This window comes from Pituophis catenifer, unplaced genomic scaffold, assembly GCF_029215685.1.
Source record: "Pituophis catenifer annectens isolate HBS135680 unplaced genomic scaffold, rPitCat1.0.hap2 SCAF_10, whole genome shotgun sequence".
Lineage (NCBI taxonomy): Eukaryota > Metazoa > Chordata > Lepidosauria > Squamata > Colubridae > Pituophis > Pituophis catenifer.
Genome location: NW_027256890.1, coordinates 17,518,124 through 17,530,336, shown reverse-complemented (window position 1 = coordinate 17,530,336; position 12,213 = coordinate 17,518,124). Strand labels below are relative to the sequence as shown.

The 12,213-nt window shown below is 46.0% G+C and overlaps 1 protein-coding gene across 2 annotated transcripts in view; it reads right to left on the bottom strand.

Annotated features, from left to right (window-relative positions):
- SEMA6C (semaphorin 6C) overlaps positions 1–11,775 on the bottom strand; it is a 41,594-nt gene extending 29,819 nt beyond the window's left edge. For both annotated transcript variants that reach the window (XM_070950419.1, XM_070950420.1), the window contains exon 1: positions 11,714–11,775. The gene's annotated coding sequence lies outside the window, so the exon portion shown is untranslated. The remainder of the gene's footprint in view (positions 1–11,713) is intronic.
- Positions 11,776–12,213: the final 438 nt, after the last annotated feature.

Genomic DNA, 12,213 nt, shown 5'->3' with positions numbered 1-12,213 from the left:
CGCCGGAGAAGAGCCCCGCGACTCCTCTGAAAAAAGCTCCATTTCTCTCCGCATCCGCAGTGCTCCAGTTTGCGTCCCCCTGCGGGAAAACGATTCGACGATTCCCCGTATTGCGGCTTCAGGACGAGCCATGAGGACTAGAACCTTGTTTTCTCCTTTCAAGGGCAAGCGGCTTAGCTGGATGGCGGTGGCTGCGCTTTTGCAAAAGAAGGAACTGGATTTTGGAGGGGTCGCCTCCCCAAAGTCACAAGCGTTCCCCAAAGAGTTAACTAACCCCAATTCAGGTGCCTTTTTCCCACCCTCTTTTCGGACAAGCCAGCTTTGTGCATTGGAAACGCTTTTCGACAGGCCTGTCTTCAGACCAGGAATCATATAAAACCTGGACTTTTTATTTGTACACAATACAGTAATGTATACGAGCCACGCAGCCCGTTTGCGTGGACCCTGGGCTCGAGCGAAGGGCCGGCCAGAGTCAGCCACGGCCGTTTTGGGAAACGCAGCAGCCCGTACGGCTATGGCAGCTGCCAAAGTTGTGCAAATCCCAGGGGGGTCTGGCTGCCCCCGGAGTCGTGGGAAGAGCAGCATTTTGGCGGCAGTGACCGCCCGGCCGTCCTTCCACCCACAGCTGCGGTGACCCCAGGCCTCCCTCGGCCGAGCTGGAGAAGGGCCGTTCTGGGAACCGCCATCCCTGTGACAGTCTCTCTGGGAAGCTTCGCACCCGAGGCTTGACATCTGACGTGCCGGCAGCTTCTGAGTGTGGGAATGGCGTAGCTGGAGGACTCGCACGCAAGGCAGGGCTCCCTCGGGCCGCTTGCTGGACTGGAGACGGTCCTTTCCCAATGGACCCCAAATTCCCAGCTGTGGGGAACAGAGGCTGTAGAATAAGGGGGGGGGGTGTCAGAACCCAGAGAGGGAGGGGCTGCTTTGAGGGCATCTGAAATGCAAAAGTCTCCGAGTCTGGTCCGGATGCTCACCGGAGCCAGAATTTCTTATTTGGGATGGGAGGCTCCTTGAGGGTCCTCAATCATCCAAAATTCGAGGGAATTGGAGTGCAACCCCCTTCGATCTTAGCCAGCCTGGTCTACCTCACAAGGCTCTTGTGAAGATAAAGAGGTAGGAAGGATTGTACGTGCCCTTGCAGGCGTCTTTGGGAAAAGCAACATTAAAAGGCCCCGAATTCATCAAGGATACGATCCCTCACCTGATGATCACCGTGTGGCCTCCTTTTCCTTAGCCTTTTCTCCTCTGGATGCTTAGGACCCTCTCTCCCACTGCCCCCCAGCCAGGCCCAATGAGAGCCAAAAGTGACCTCAATGTGCGAGTCGAGGGACGGATGCCCCTCCCCAATTTGGGGTTTTGGGTTTTTTTTGTCCAGGGCCCACTCAGGACAAGCCAAACTGGAAATTTCCCTCAAAATTTCCAGGAAGGAGGCTTCCTGAGGGCCGTTTGCGCAAGAGAAGTGGGGGCATGGCGGGCAGAGAAATCTCTTAATGGCCTCTTTTCCCTAATGAGATGCTTGCTATTTTTGTTGGTCCTTAGAGAGTCCTGGGTGGCTGGAGAAAATTGGCGGTTAAAACAAGAATTAAGGAAATAATCCAGAAATGATTTCCAAGAAACAAAATGCTGCTGGGGAGGAAGGAGCCCGGCGGTGGCCATTCATCTCTGCCCCCCCCCTCAGGCGCTTTGCCCAGCCTGCTTTCCCCTGGGGCCCAGTTCCGGCTCATCCCGTTTAAATCATCCCCAACCAGAATAAAGCCCCCTCCCCAAACAGAATTGAAGACCCAAAGCGAAGGTAGACCAATCTCCCTGCTTTTATTCCAGAAAGCATCTGTAGATTCAGGTTTGGGATTGGGGGTCTTGGAAGGGGGAGGCCCCGCCCTCAAGCCAGCAGAAAGCTGAGCCCCCTCTCGGTCTGGCTTGATTAGCAATTAACGGTGCAGAAATCCCCCCCTCATTTGCAAACGGGACAGCTGGAATGGAGGGAGGGGCTGGCAAGATCAGCTAGGCACCTTCTGCCGTTTTTCACGGCTGCCGGGTGAGACCCCCCACTCACTTCCCTTTCCTTGGCAGCCGGGTGAGACCCCCGTGGCTTTCCTCTCCTTGGCCACCGGGTGAGACTGCAGAACATCCCCGGAGGGCTAATGGACCCTCCCTGGACCTCCAGTGCCCTCCCCAGCCAGAGTTCGGACCTGCCCTGCCCTGGATGCCCATGTCCCAGCCCCCCTTAGATGAGCGGGTGATGCCAACTCAGAAAATCAACCTGGAAAACACAGGAATTGCACAACACAAACCTTGTCTTCTGCACATCAAGCTAAACTATGGTTTGTTCTCCGCACTGGACAAACCACGATGATCCGTACGGCACGTCGTGCTGACCTGTGGCTTGTTTAAACAAACTTTGTGGAGGGCATACATTGCCAAGGGCTGATCGACAGCAACATCGCCACAATCCCCTGTGCCTTGCACACTCCGCCCCAAGCGAGGAAGCCGTATCTGGGTTAGTGCCAGGGCGATCCTCCCCTCGGCGTGAATTCCTGGTGTGGTTTGTTTACTCCTGGCTTCGCAAGGGGCACAACGTGGCCTGTTCCCAAAAACACTGGCCGGTTTCCCCACCTCCAAATTCTAGCAAGCGGCTCAGCCAATATTAAGCCAGGATCGTTACTCTGGAAATGATGGCTTATCGGCGATAGCCACCCACTCTTTTTTTTTCAACGCCACAACCACACCGCAAAAGGATGAGAAAGTCTCAAGAGTCTCAACATTCAGAGAGCAAAGGCCAGCTGCAGTTGCTCTGCTGCCCCACTCAAGAAAGGAGGGTCCCTGAGCACGCACAAAGTGCTTTTCCATGCCAACAAGGCAAAGACGCTTTCTTGGGATGAACCTGGAATCCCTTCCATGTTTTAACTGTAGGAATCAGGCAGGATTTGGGCCATTCTCGGTAGCCTCATTGTGCCCCATGGCTCAACATCAGGGTTGGTTGGAAAGCTGCTGATGGAAAGACCCCTCGCCTCCCTCTAAACAGCAAAGCCCCCCCTCCCCGGCTTTTTCCGACCCTTTAAGGGTTCAGGCAGCTTCCTCAAATAACCTTTGGAAGAGTTCAATCCTCCCCACGTTTGCTGAGTGTGCGATTGTGGAGGGGCACAACCTCCAGCAAGGGGGAAAAAAAATCTTTCCAGACCGTTTCCTCTGCCAATTTTTCTATGCGCAGGAGACACAAGTTTTGTTTTCACAAAACTTTCCTCTGTTTTGTTTTCGGCGTTTAGGGTGGGGGGGAGGCAGAGCACGGGCCAAAGACCACAATTTTCGTGGTGTCCGGTTAGCACGAGCTTCGCCTGGCCAACCTGGGGGAGGGGGAGGGGGAGGGGGCCGAGACGGAGTTGTGTTGAACCCCCCCACTCAGGGAAAAACACAGCCACAGCTACGCGATAAGTAGACCAATGCGAAGCTGCATAGAGGGTCATCAACTTACGATGACTACTGAGCCCGAAATTTCCCATCGCTAAGTGAGACAGCTGTTCAGTTAGTTTTGCCCCGCTTTACGACCGTTCTTGCCACCATTGTTAAGCGAATCACTGCATTTGTTAAGTTAGCAACCCGGTTGTTAAGCGAATCCGGCTTCCCCGTGGACTTCACTCGTTGGAAGATCGCAAAAAAAAAAAAAAAAAAGATGGTCGTAAGTAGAGGACAACCTTTAGACGAAGCTTCCAATTCACACAACTTTCCTGCTTAGAATAAACCTGGTTTCCCCCTCTCGCCTTCATCTCATCCTACGAACGTCCCTCTGACCCATGTCCCTCCGCAGAAGATATTTCTTTCCAGGCAGGCCTACTCTGCAGGGTTGTTTTGAGGCTAAAGTGGGTCTTTTGCCATCCAGGGACACATGGAAAGGGGCAGGATTTTGGAGCTGTTTTTTTCAGGGGAAGCAAAATTGGAAAAAGACTCATGGAAGGAATACTGAAATGCAACTAATTTTGGACCATCTCATGTTTGGTCAACAAGACCCCCCCCTTACAACAACTTTGCAAGGTAGGCCTTTATTACAAACCGCAGGAGACAGAGACCCAGAGAGGGTGCTGAAAATCACAGATTATCCCCAAGCAAGGAAGAACAATAAATGAAACCCCCACCCCCGTACCCGAGGTAGAATTAAGCAGAATGTTTAGCAACAAATAACAGGGACGAAGCGCACTCTGTCCATGCTCAGAGGAAGCACTTTTAGAACACTTGGAAACGGAGACCCCCAAGCAGTTCCATAATCTCCCTGGCCTTAACCGATAAAAAACCCGCAAACTTTCCAGGAACGACAAGGACAATACAGCCAAGAATAAATTCCCTCTGGGCAGGTCAAAGACCCAGATATGGTAGGAGGGGAAAAAAAGGTTGTGGTGTGAAACAAACACACAACTGGGAAGAAATCCTCGCTGGTCTCCAAACGCCCCGCAAAACCTTGAGCTGTTTTCGTTTAAATTTGGCTTATTCTGCAAAGCTTTCACTGCTCCCTGGAATCTGCTATCTTGAGCCTCATCCAAATCTCTGCATTAACCTAGTTCCAGATCGGGCTTTGCTAACTTTCTCAATATTTCTTAATTTATTTGCACCAGAGGGGAAAGTTAGAGAGACAGAGACAGAGAGAGAAACAGGCATCCAGAGATTATCCAGACCAGGGGTCTCCAACCTTGGCAACTTTAAGCCTGGAGGACTTCAACTCCCAGAATTCCCCAGCCAGCAAAGCTGGTTGGGGAATTCTAGGAGTTGAAGTCCTCCAAGCTTAAGAGACCCCTTGTCCAGACCCTTGTCCAGCTTTTTTTTCTGGAGAAAAAAAAATAACACCCACTTTGTTGCAATATTTTCAGGATCAGACTCAATAAAGATAATAGAAGTTATAGGTTTAAATATAATTCTCTTTAATCATAATAGGCTTTCTATATTCGCTGAATATTCAAGATAGAAGCAAGGAAAATGGGGAGGATGGCTCCTTTTATATACAAGGGGCGGAGCCAGGAATGGGAGTGGTAAAATATGAATACATTAAAGCTCAAGTAATAAGTTAACCCCTGATGTTCCATATATACATTATTTACACATTAGAGAATAAGGCATTTACATCTGACAAATCCCCCTCTAAATGCCGGTTCGTTATACAACACCAGTTACATTCAGATTCAGGACAATATAATACATATAATTTAGAAGTTAAATATTTGTGTTGTTTAGAAGGTAAGGGTTTTGTTAATATGTCAGCTAATTGTTCAGAAGTATCACAATGTATTGCTTTGATGAATCCGTCTTGAGATAGTTGTCTCACGTGCTTAAATTTTATATCAATATGCCTGGACCTTTGTCCAATTGCATCGGATCTAGAAATTTCAATGGCCGCTTTATTATCTTCATGCATAATAAATGGTAAAGTAGGTTTCTTCCAAACATCTGTGATCAAATCATTGAACCATACAAGGTTATTTGCAGCTTTAGACAAGCAAACATATTCTGCTTCTGTGGTAGAGGTGGCTACCAGTTCTTGTTTACCAGTATACCAGTAAACTGGACAATCGTTCAATAGAAAAACATAACCAGAGGTACTCTTTCTGCATGATGTATCACCAGCCCAATCTGCATCAGCATAACAAGTAATTTTTGGTTCTTTGTCATTATTGGGTTCCAATATTAAACAAAAATCTAATGTACTTTTCAGATATCTTAAAATTCTTTTGACAGCTTCCCAATGATACAAGGTTGGTTTGCTAACATATCTTGACAATAAATTGAGAGGTAATGCAATATCTGGCCTAGTCCAATTAGATATATAAAGGAGTGAACCTATAACTGATCTGTAAAATGTGTTGTCTTTAAACTCAGGGGAAGATTCATCATTGTTTCTAAGAAAATCAGTTTGCATAGGTGTGTCACATGTTTTGGCATTATTTAAATTACATTTGTTTAGGAGCTCAATGATTTTATCTTTTTGAGTAAGTTTGAATCCCCTTTTTGTTTTGTTAATTTGTACACCAAGGTATTTATTCACTTTACCTAGTGATTTCAATGAGAAGTGTTCGTTTAACTTATTTACAAAGATTTCCCTGCTCTCTTTATGCTTTCCAATATATAAAATATCATCCACATAAATTAATACAAATTCAATATGATCATTACTCTTTTTTACAAAGAAACAGTTATCAGCAGTGGTGGCGTTGAAATCCATGGTCTTTAGTACTTTTACCAAACAATTGTACCATCTTTTGCCAGATTGCTTCAATCCGTACAGACTCTTATTTAGTAACCAAATTTCGTTCTTATTAGTGTATTGACTGTGTGGTGCTCTTACATATATTTCCTTATCTAATTTTGCATGTAAGTATGCAGTCTGTATGTCATATTGAAACACGTCTAGATTGAGTGCAGATGCTACTACAAGAGCTGTTTTGACACTCTCTGTTCTCACTGTGGGTGAATATGTGTCAGTATAGTCTTCTGGATATTTTTGTGCATAACCTTGTGCAACTAGTCTGGCCTTGTATAAGGTATTACCTCCTTCTAAATTCTTAATTTTATAAATCCACCTGGTACCTATAATTGTTTTATCCTTAGGTGCGATCGCAGGTGTGAATACATTTAATCCTTGTAAACTTTTCATTTCTTTTTCCATAGCTAGTTCCCATTTTTCTCTTTCTTCACGGGGAAGTTTCAATACTTCCTCATATGTATTAGGTGTTATTTGTTCTCCATCCATATGCATAATATAATCTTTGTATTTATTTGGTATTTGGTTTCTATTATTTCTAATATTTCTTTCAGGTTTGCTATGGTTGTCATGCAAATATCTGGCTTCCTTTTTTGTTAATGTGTCTGTCTTTATTTTATGCTGACTATTTGTCCAAGTTTTGGTTTTGTTCTTACTTTTGTTAATATTTTGATTTTCTGTTGTTCCTTCCTCGCAAGATATATTATCTTTGCTTTTATTAGGAAAAATTTCATTAAGGTGCAACTTAGACCAATTGGCCTGCTCATGAAACACAGCTGTTCTGGATACTATAAATTTGTTATTATTATCGATGAATCTGTACCCTTTGGTTCCAGTTTCGTATCCCATGAATTTTAATCTCCTGGATACGTTTTCTCCCTTTCTCCTCAATTGTTTAGGTATGTGCACGTCTGCAGTAACTCCAAATATGTGCATGTGTGCTAATTTAGGTTTTCTATTGTACATCACCTCATATGGTGTCTTATTCACAATACTGGACCATGTTCTATTTTGAGTGTAATTTGAATAATGTAAGGCTTCTGACCAAAATTGTTTGCCTAAACCAGCATCCTCTAATGTGCATCTAATCATGGTTTGTAGTGTGGAGTTCTTTCTCTCTGCAATCCCATTTTGAAAGGCAGAAAATGGATTGGACGTGAAATGTAGCATCCCTCTATCCTTTAACCATTGGGAGAATTCTTTAGACATGAATTCACATCCCCTATCTGTCATAATTTGTTTTATTCTGATATTATGTTGTGTTTCTATGCGTTTGTAGAATTCCTTAAATTTCTGAAAAGTTTCATCCTTGTGCTTTAATGTGTAAACAAAACCATAGCGACTGTAATCATCCACTATTGTTAGGAAGTAACGTTTTCTATAGGTAATTGATGGAGTTAATGGACCAACTAAGTCCATATGTACCAAATCAAAAATATTGTTAGTTGATCTGTTAGATTTTTTTGGTCTAGGACTGGTTTTTAGTTTGGTGGATTTACATACTGAGCATTCTAAATAATTTTCACAATTTTTTATTTTTACACCTTCTGCGTGTTCAGTCATTTTTTGTACTACAGGAAAGCTAGCATGTCCTAACTTCCTATGTAAGATATGAGCACACTCATCATGAATTGGTTTACCTATTTTTGGTTTCTTCTCATTGTGTGTATTTTTGTTATCATGAGTTAATTTACATTCATCATTGTCACTGTTACTGACATTTTCATCATCTGCTTCAATACAATCTTCCATATTTGAATCAATGTTATGTAACCATCTTTCTTTGGTTATCAGATAGGGTAGACCCCCTTTTATCATCACAGTGCCTACATTTGTTTTGTTCTTTTCTATAGTTGCTTTCCCCTTTGAGATAACTATATTGATGTCAGATTCTCTGCTTAGTTTTATAGCACTTAGTATGTTGTGAGGTATTTCTGGGATTAATAATACCCCCTCTATTTTCCCTAAACCAGGCAAGGTCACATTTCCTCTGCCTAATACTTGAACCTTTTCTTGATTAGCTACCTTTATCACAAACTTATCTTCTGTAAATGAAGATAATATACTTTTGTTATTAGTGGTGTGATTTGTTGCACCAGAATCAATAAGCCAATTATTGTTCTCATCTTGTTGTGTTTTGGTGCTGTCTTGTTTATTTAGCCCATTTAGTGACCCAGATTTTCTCTCTTTTGAATTTTCTCTACCCCCTCTACTTTCTCTGTAGTTTGGTGGACTTCTATATTTGTGTCTATCTGTGGAAGATTGTCTGTAATTGTATTTGCTCCTATATTCTGGCCTATGTCTCTCCCTTGGGACTTTGGGACAGTCTCTTCTACTGTGTTCCCTGGATCCACAATTGTGGCATCTAAAGGCTTCATTATATTTATCTTGAAAGACTACTTTCCTAAAAGATTTGTGTTCTGTTTGGTTACTGGAACGATTTTTTCTTGAATTGTCTTCTGCTATCAATTTGTTAGATAGACTTTCTATTGATAAATATCCCAAATTAATGGTATCTAAGTGTGACATAAAGCTATCCCATGATGGATCAAGTGAATTGATAATAACACTTTTCATAGTTTGATCTGAAATCACTTCCCCCCTCAATTGCAGCTCAGCTCTTATTTTGTTTAGATTTATCAAATGTTCACTTATAGAAACCCCTGGTTTCACTCTAGAAGAAAAGAAATCCTTAGACATTCTTGTGGTTGTGGCTACGCTATCGCTGTGAAATAGATTAAACATGCATTGAATTATTTCTGATACAGTTAGGTTTGGTTTGATGCTATGATACATTGCAGGAGACACGCTAGAAATTATTATGAAAAATGCTCTATGATGTAAACAGTCTATTTTTAAAGTCCAAGGTCTTCTTGGAGGACTAGTTATAAAGAATAGTAAATTTTCTTTCATAAAAATAACCTGAAGCTGTTGGTACCACTCTTGTAAATTAATGCCATCAACTCTAAGTTTTGGGAAGTCACTGGGTAAGTTCCCCACATTATTTTGTCCATTACTTACAACCTGAGGCAGTCCGTGGTCTCTCAAGTGCAGGAAATTACAGAACGGCATTGGGATGCTTGTAACGAGTCTGCGCGGTTCTCTGGCCAGTTCAAGTCTTTCGGGGCCGTCTACGTAGTTTTGCACATGCGCGTTGCTCATTTCTTCTTTGGCGCCGTTGTGGAAGGTTCTCTCCATTTCAGCTCTCTCGATCCGCTCCTCTTCAGATGAGTCGGTCTCTGGCTCGGTTTTTGGGGCTTTGGTGATGGCGGCGGTTCTTCTCTTTCTCTTGTGTGTGCTGGCACTCGATTCTGTCTGCGGTGTAGGGCGGAATCGGCATGGCTCTCTGGGCTCGGGTGTCGTCGTTTTCGAAGTCAGGATGGGAGCGTGCAGGTCTTGAGTTGTCGGTTTGATTTCTTGCTTCTTCGTCGATGTCTTGGAGATTTTCAATCTTGGCCCAAAAGCAGCAAAAAGCGTTTTCATTGCTGACTTTACTTGAGACTTTGTTAAATCGTCTTCACTTTCTGATTTTGGTTCATCTGAAGAGTTTGAGACTTCTTTTTCACTTTCTTCGTCTGATAGTGTTTTTCGCGCCAGAAATTTTGAACTGAGCGTTTTGATTGGCTCTGCTTCACTCTCTTTTGAAGTTCGTTGAAACCAAGATGGCTGCCGTTCAAAATTTCGCGCGGGGTCATATCTTTTTTTTTTTACAACTATTTTCTCAGTAGTCATTTCACTCACAGTTTTTTGATCTTTGGGTTTTTCTTTAATGACGTTTTTCTCTCTCGCTGCTCCGCTGTTCCTCAGCATCTCCTGGAGGTCCGCGATGAGGCTTTCATCATTCTTTTGGCTTTTTAGTATTTTTAATATTTCTGACCTGAGTTCGTTATTTTCTATCTCGATTTCTTCCTGGTCGTTATTTTCACTCATCAGTTCTTCTTCTTCAGTGGTGTATTCTTCGGATTCTCTCGAAATCGCATTAGTGGATTCGTTGATCATCTCTTGATCAGTTTCTATTTCTTTGCTGTAGGCCCTGGTGTTGGGCCTATCTTTCTTGGACATTTTTAATTACTTATTGAGTCAATTAACCATCCTCTGCTACCAGCTTGTTGCAATATTTTCAGGATCAGACTCAATAAAGATAATAGAAGTTATAGGTTTAAATATAATTCTCTTTAATCATAATAGGCTTTCTATATTCGCTGAATATTCAAGATAGAAGCAAGGAAAATGGGGAGGATGGCTCCTTTTATATACAAGGGGCGGAGCCAGGAATGGGAGTGGTAAAATATGAATACATTAAAGCTCAAGTAATAAGTTAACCCCTGATGTTCCATATATACATTATTTACACATTAGAGAATAAGGCATTTACATCTGACACACTTAATGCAGCTTTCGCCTTGCAACGTGGATCAGGAGTCAAAAGCAGAATATTAACAGGATTTGGCTAATCTAGGCAGTCAGCTGAGCCTCGGCTGTTCCCTTCCAGGCTAAACTGGGTTACTATATTCCAGCTGTTGGCGCAGGGCTGGCCTTCATTATTGGCCAAAGACATTTGGGGAAATATATTTCTCTCTCTCTCTCTCTCTTTTTTTTTTTTCAACGGTTTTGCAAAAGGCGGCTGGGCGGGTGTTTGTGTGTGGACGTCAACACTCCCAGTGGGGCCTTTCCCACCCAGCAGATTCCCATAAGCAGCAAAGGGGTCTCCCTCCCCCCCAACACCCCCCCCAAATGTCCCTTCTTGTGCCTCCTGTCCTTTCCACGCACTGAATGCCCCTCCTTGAAAAAATGGAGGGGGGGGGCTTGGCGGGGATTCAAAGACATCAACCCTGCCTTGTTTATTTGAGAGTTTTTTCCCTTCTTTCCTCCCGTTCTTTGCGGGCTTTTAAAGTTTGGACTTTTTATCCTTTTTTTTTTAATGTAAAGGATGGAAGCCATGCAGGAGTTGACTTTGTGGTGGCGATGGGGGGGGGGAGATAAGGATGAAAGCAGAATAATAATTCTGTTAACGGGGGGGGGGCTGGAAGAAAAAGGGGGCGATGCTTTTTAAAAGGCCGTTCCGTGCAGCCAAAGCAGCGAGAAGACCCCCCCCCCCCGCGCGCCCATCCTTGCAAAACGCGAAGGAGCGAAAGAGCCGACTCAGCTACCCGGTGGCTTCCGACCTTCTCAAACGGCGGGGAGGACGGAGGACTACAATTCCCATCGCATCTCAGTTAGCCCAGTTCTGCGTCTCCCGGGGGGGATGATGGGCGTTGGAACCCCGCGGCTGCGGACGGGCGCCCGGTTGGAGAAGGAGGCAGCGAAGAGACGCTCCCGTCGCTCCCCGCAATGGGGGGCTCCGGGCCGGCTTCCCCCGGGGGCCAGGCTCAACTTCCCGGGGGCTCTGCCGCGGCTGGCACCGAGGACGGCAAAGACCCCCTCCCCCCTCCCGACGCCCCCGCCAGACACAAAGCGCCGCCGCGCCTCGCTTACCCGGAGGAGGAAGAGCCGCCCGTCCCCCGCGGGGCTGTCCGGTCCGGACGGGGCTGCAGGACGGGCAGCCTCCCCTGCCGGCGTGGGAGCTGCCGAGCGCCCCGGGCGAGTGGCGGCCGAGCCTCCAGCGGGCTCCGGCGGGGCGGGGCGGGGCGGGAGGGGCGGGCAGGGGGCCAGCCAGCCCGCCCGCGGCGGGGAAAGGCTCCGGAACAAAGCCGCGGCGGCCGAGCCGAGCCCAGCCGAGCCTCGCAACTCAGCGCCGAGCCCTGGCAGCGCTGCTCCAATCCGGGCGCCCGGCTCCGCCCCCTCCCCACGGCCCCGCCCCCCGCCCCTCCGGAGGGCTCCCCACCCCGGGCGCCCCCAGGGACACAGGCGGAGGGAGGGGGGCGGGCCGGGGGCGCGGAAGGAAGTTCCTGGGGAGCCCTTTGGGGGCGTCCGCTTGAACGGCATCCCCGCGGCCCGTAAACCGACCTGGTCGACGACGGCCCTGCAGGGTGGGC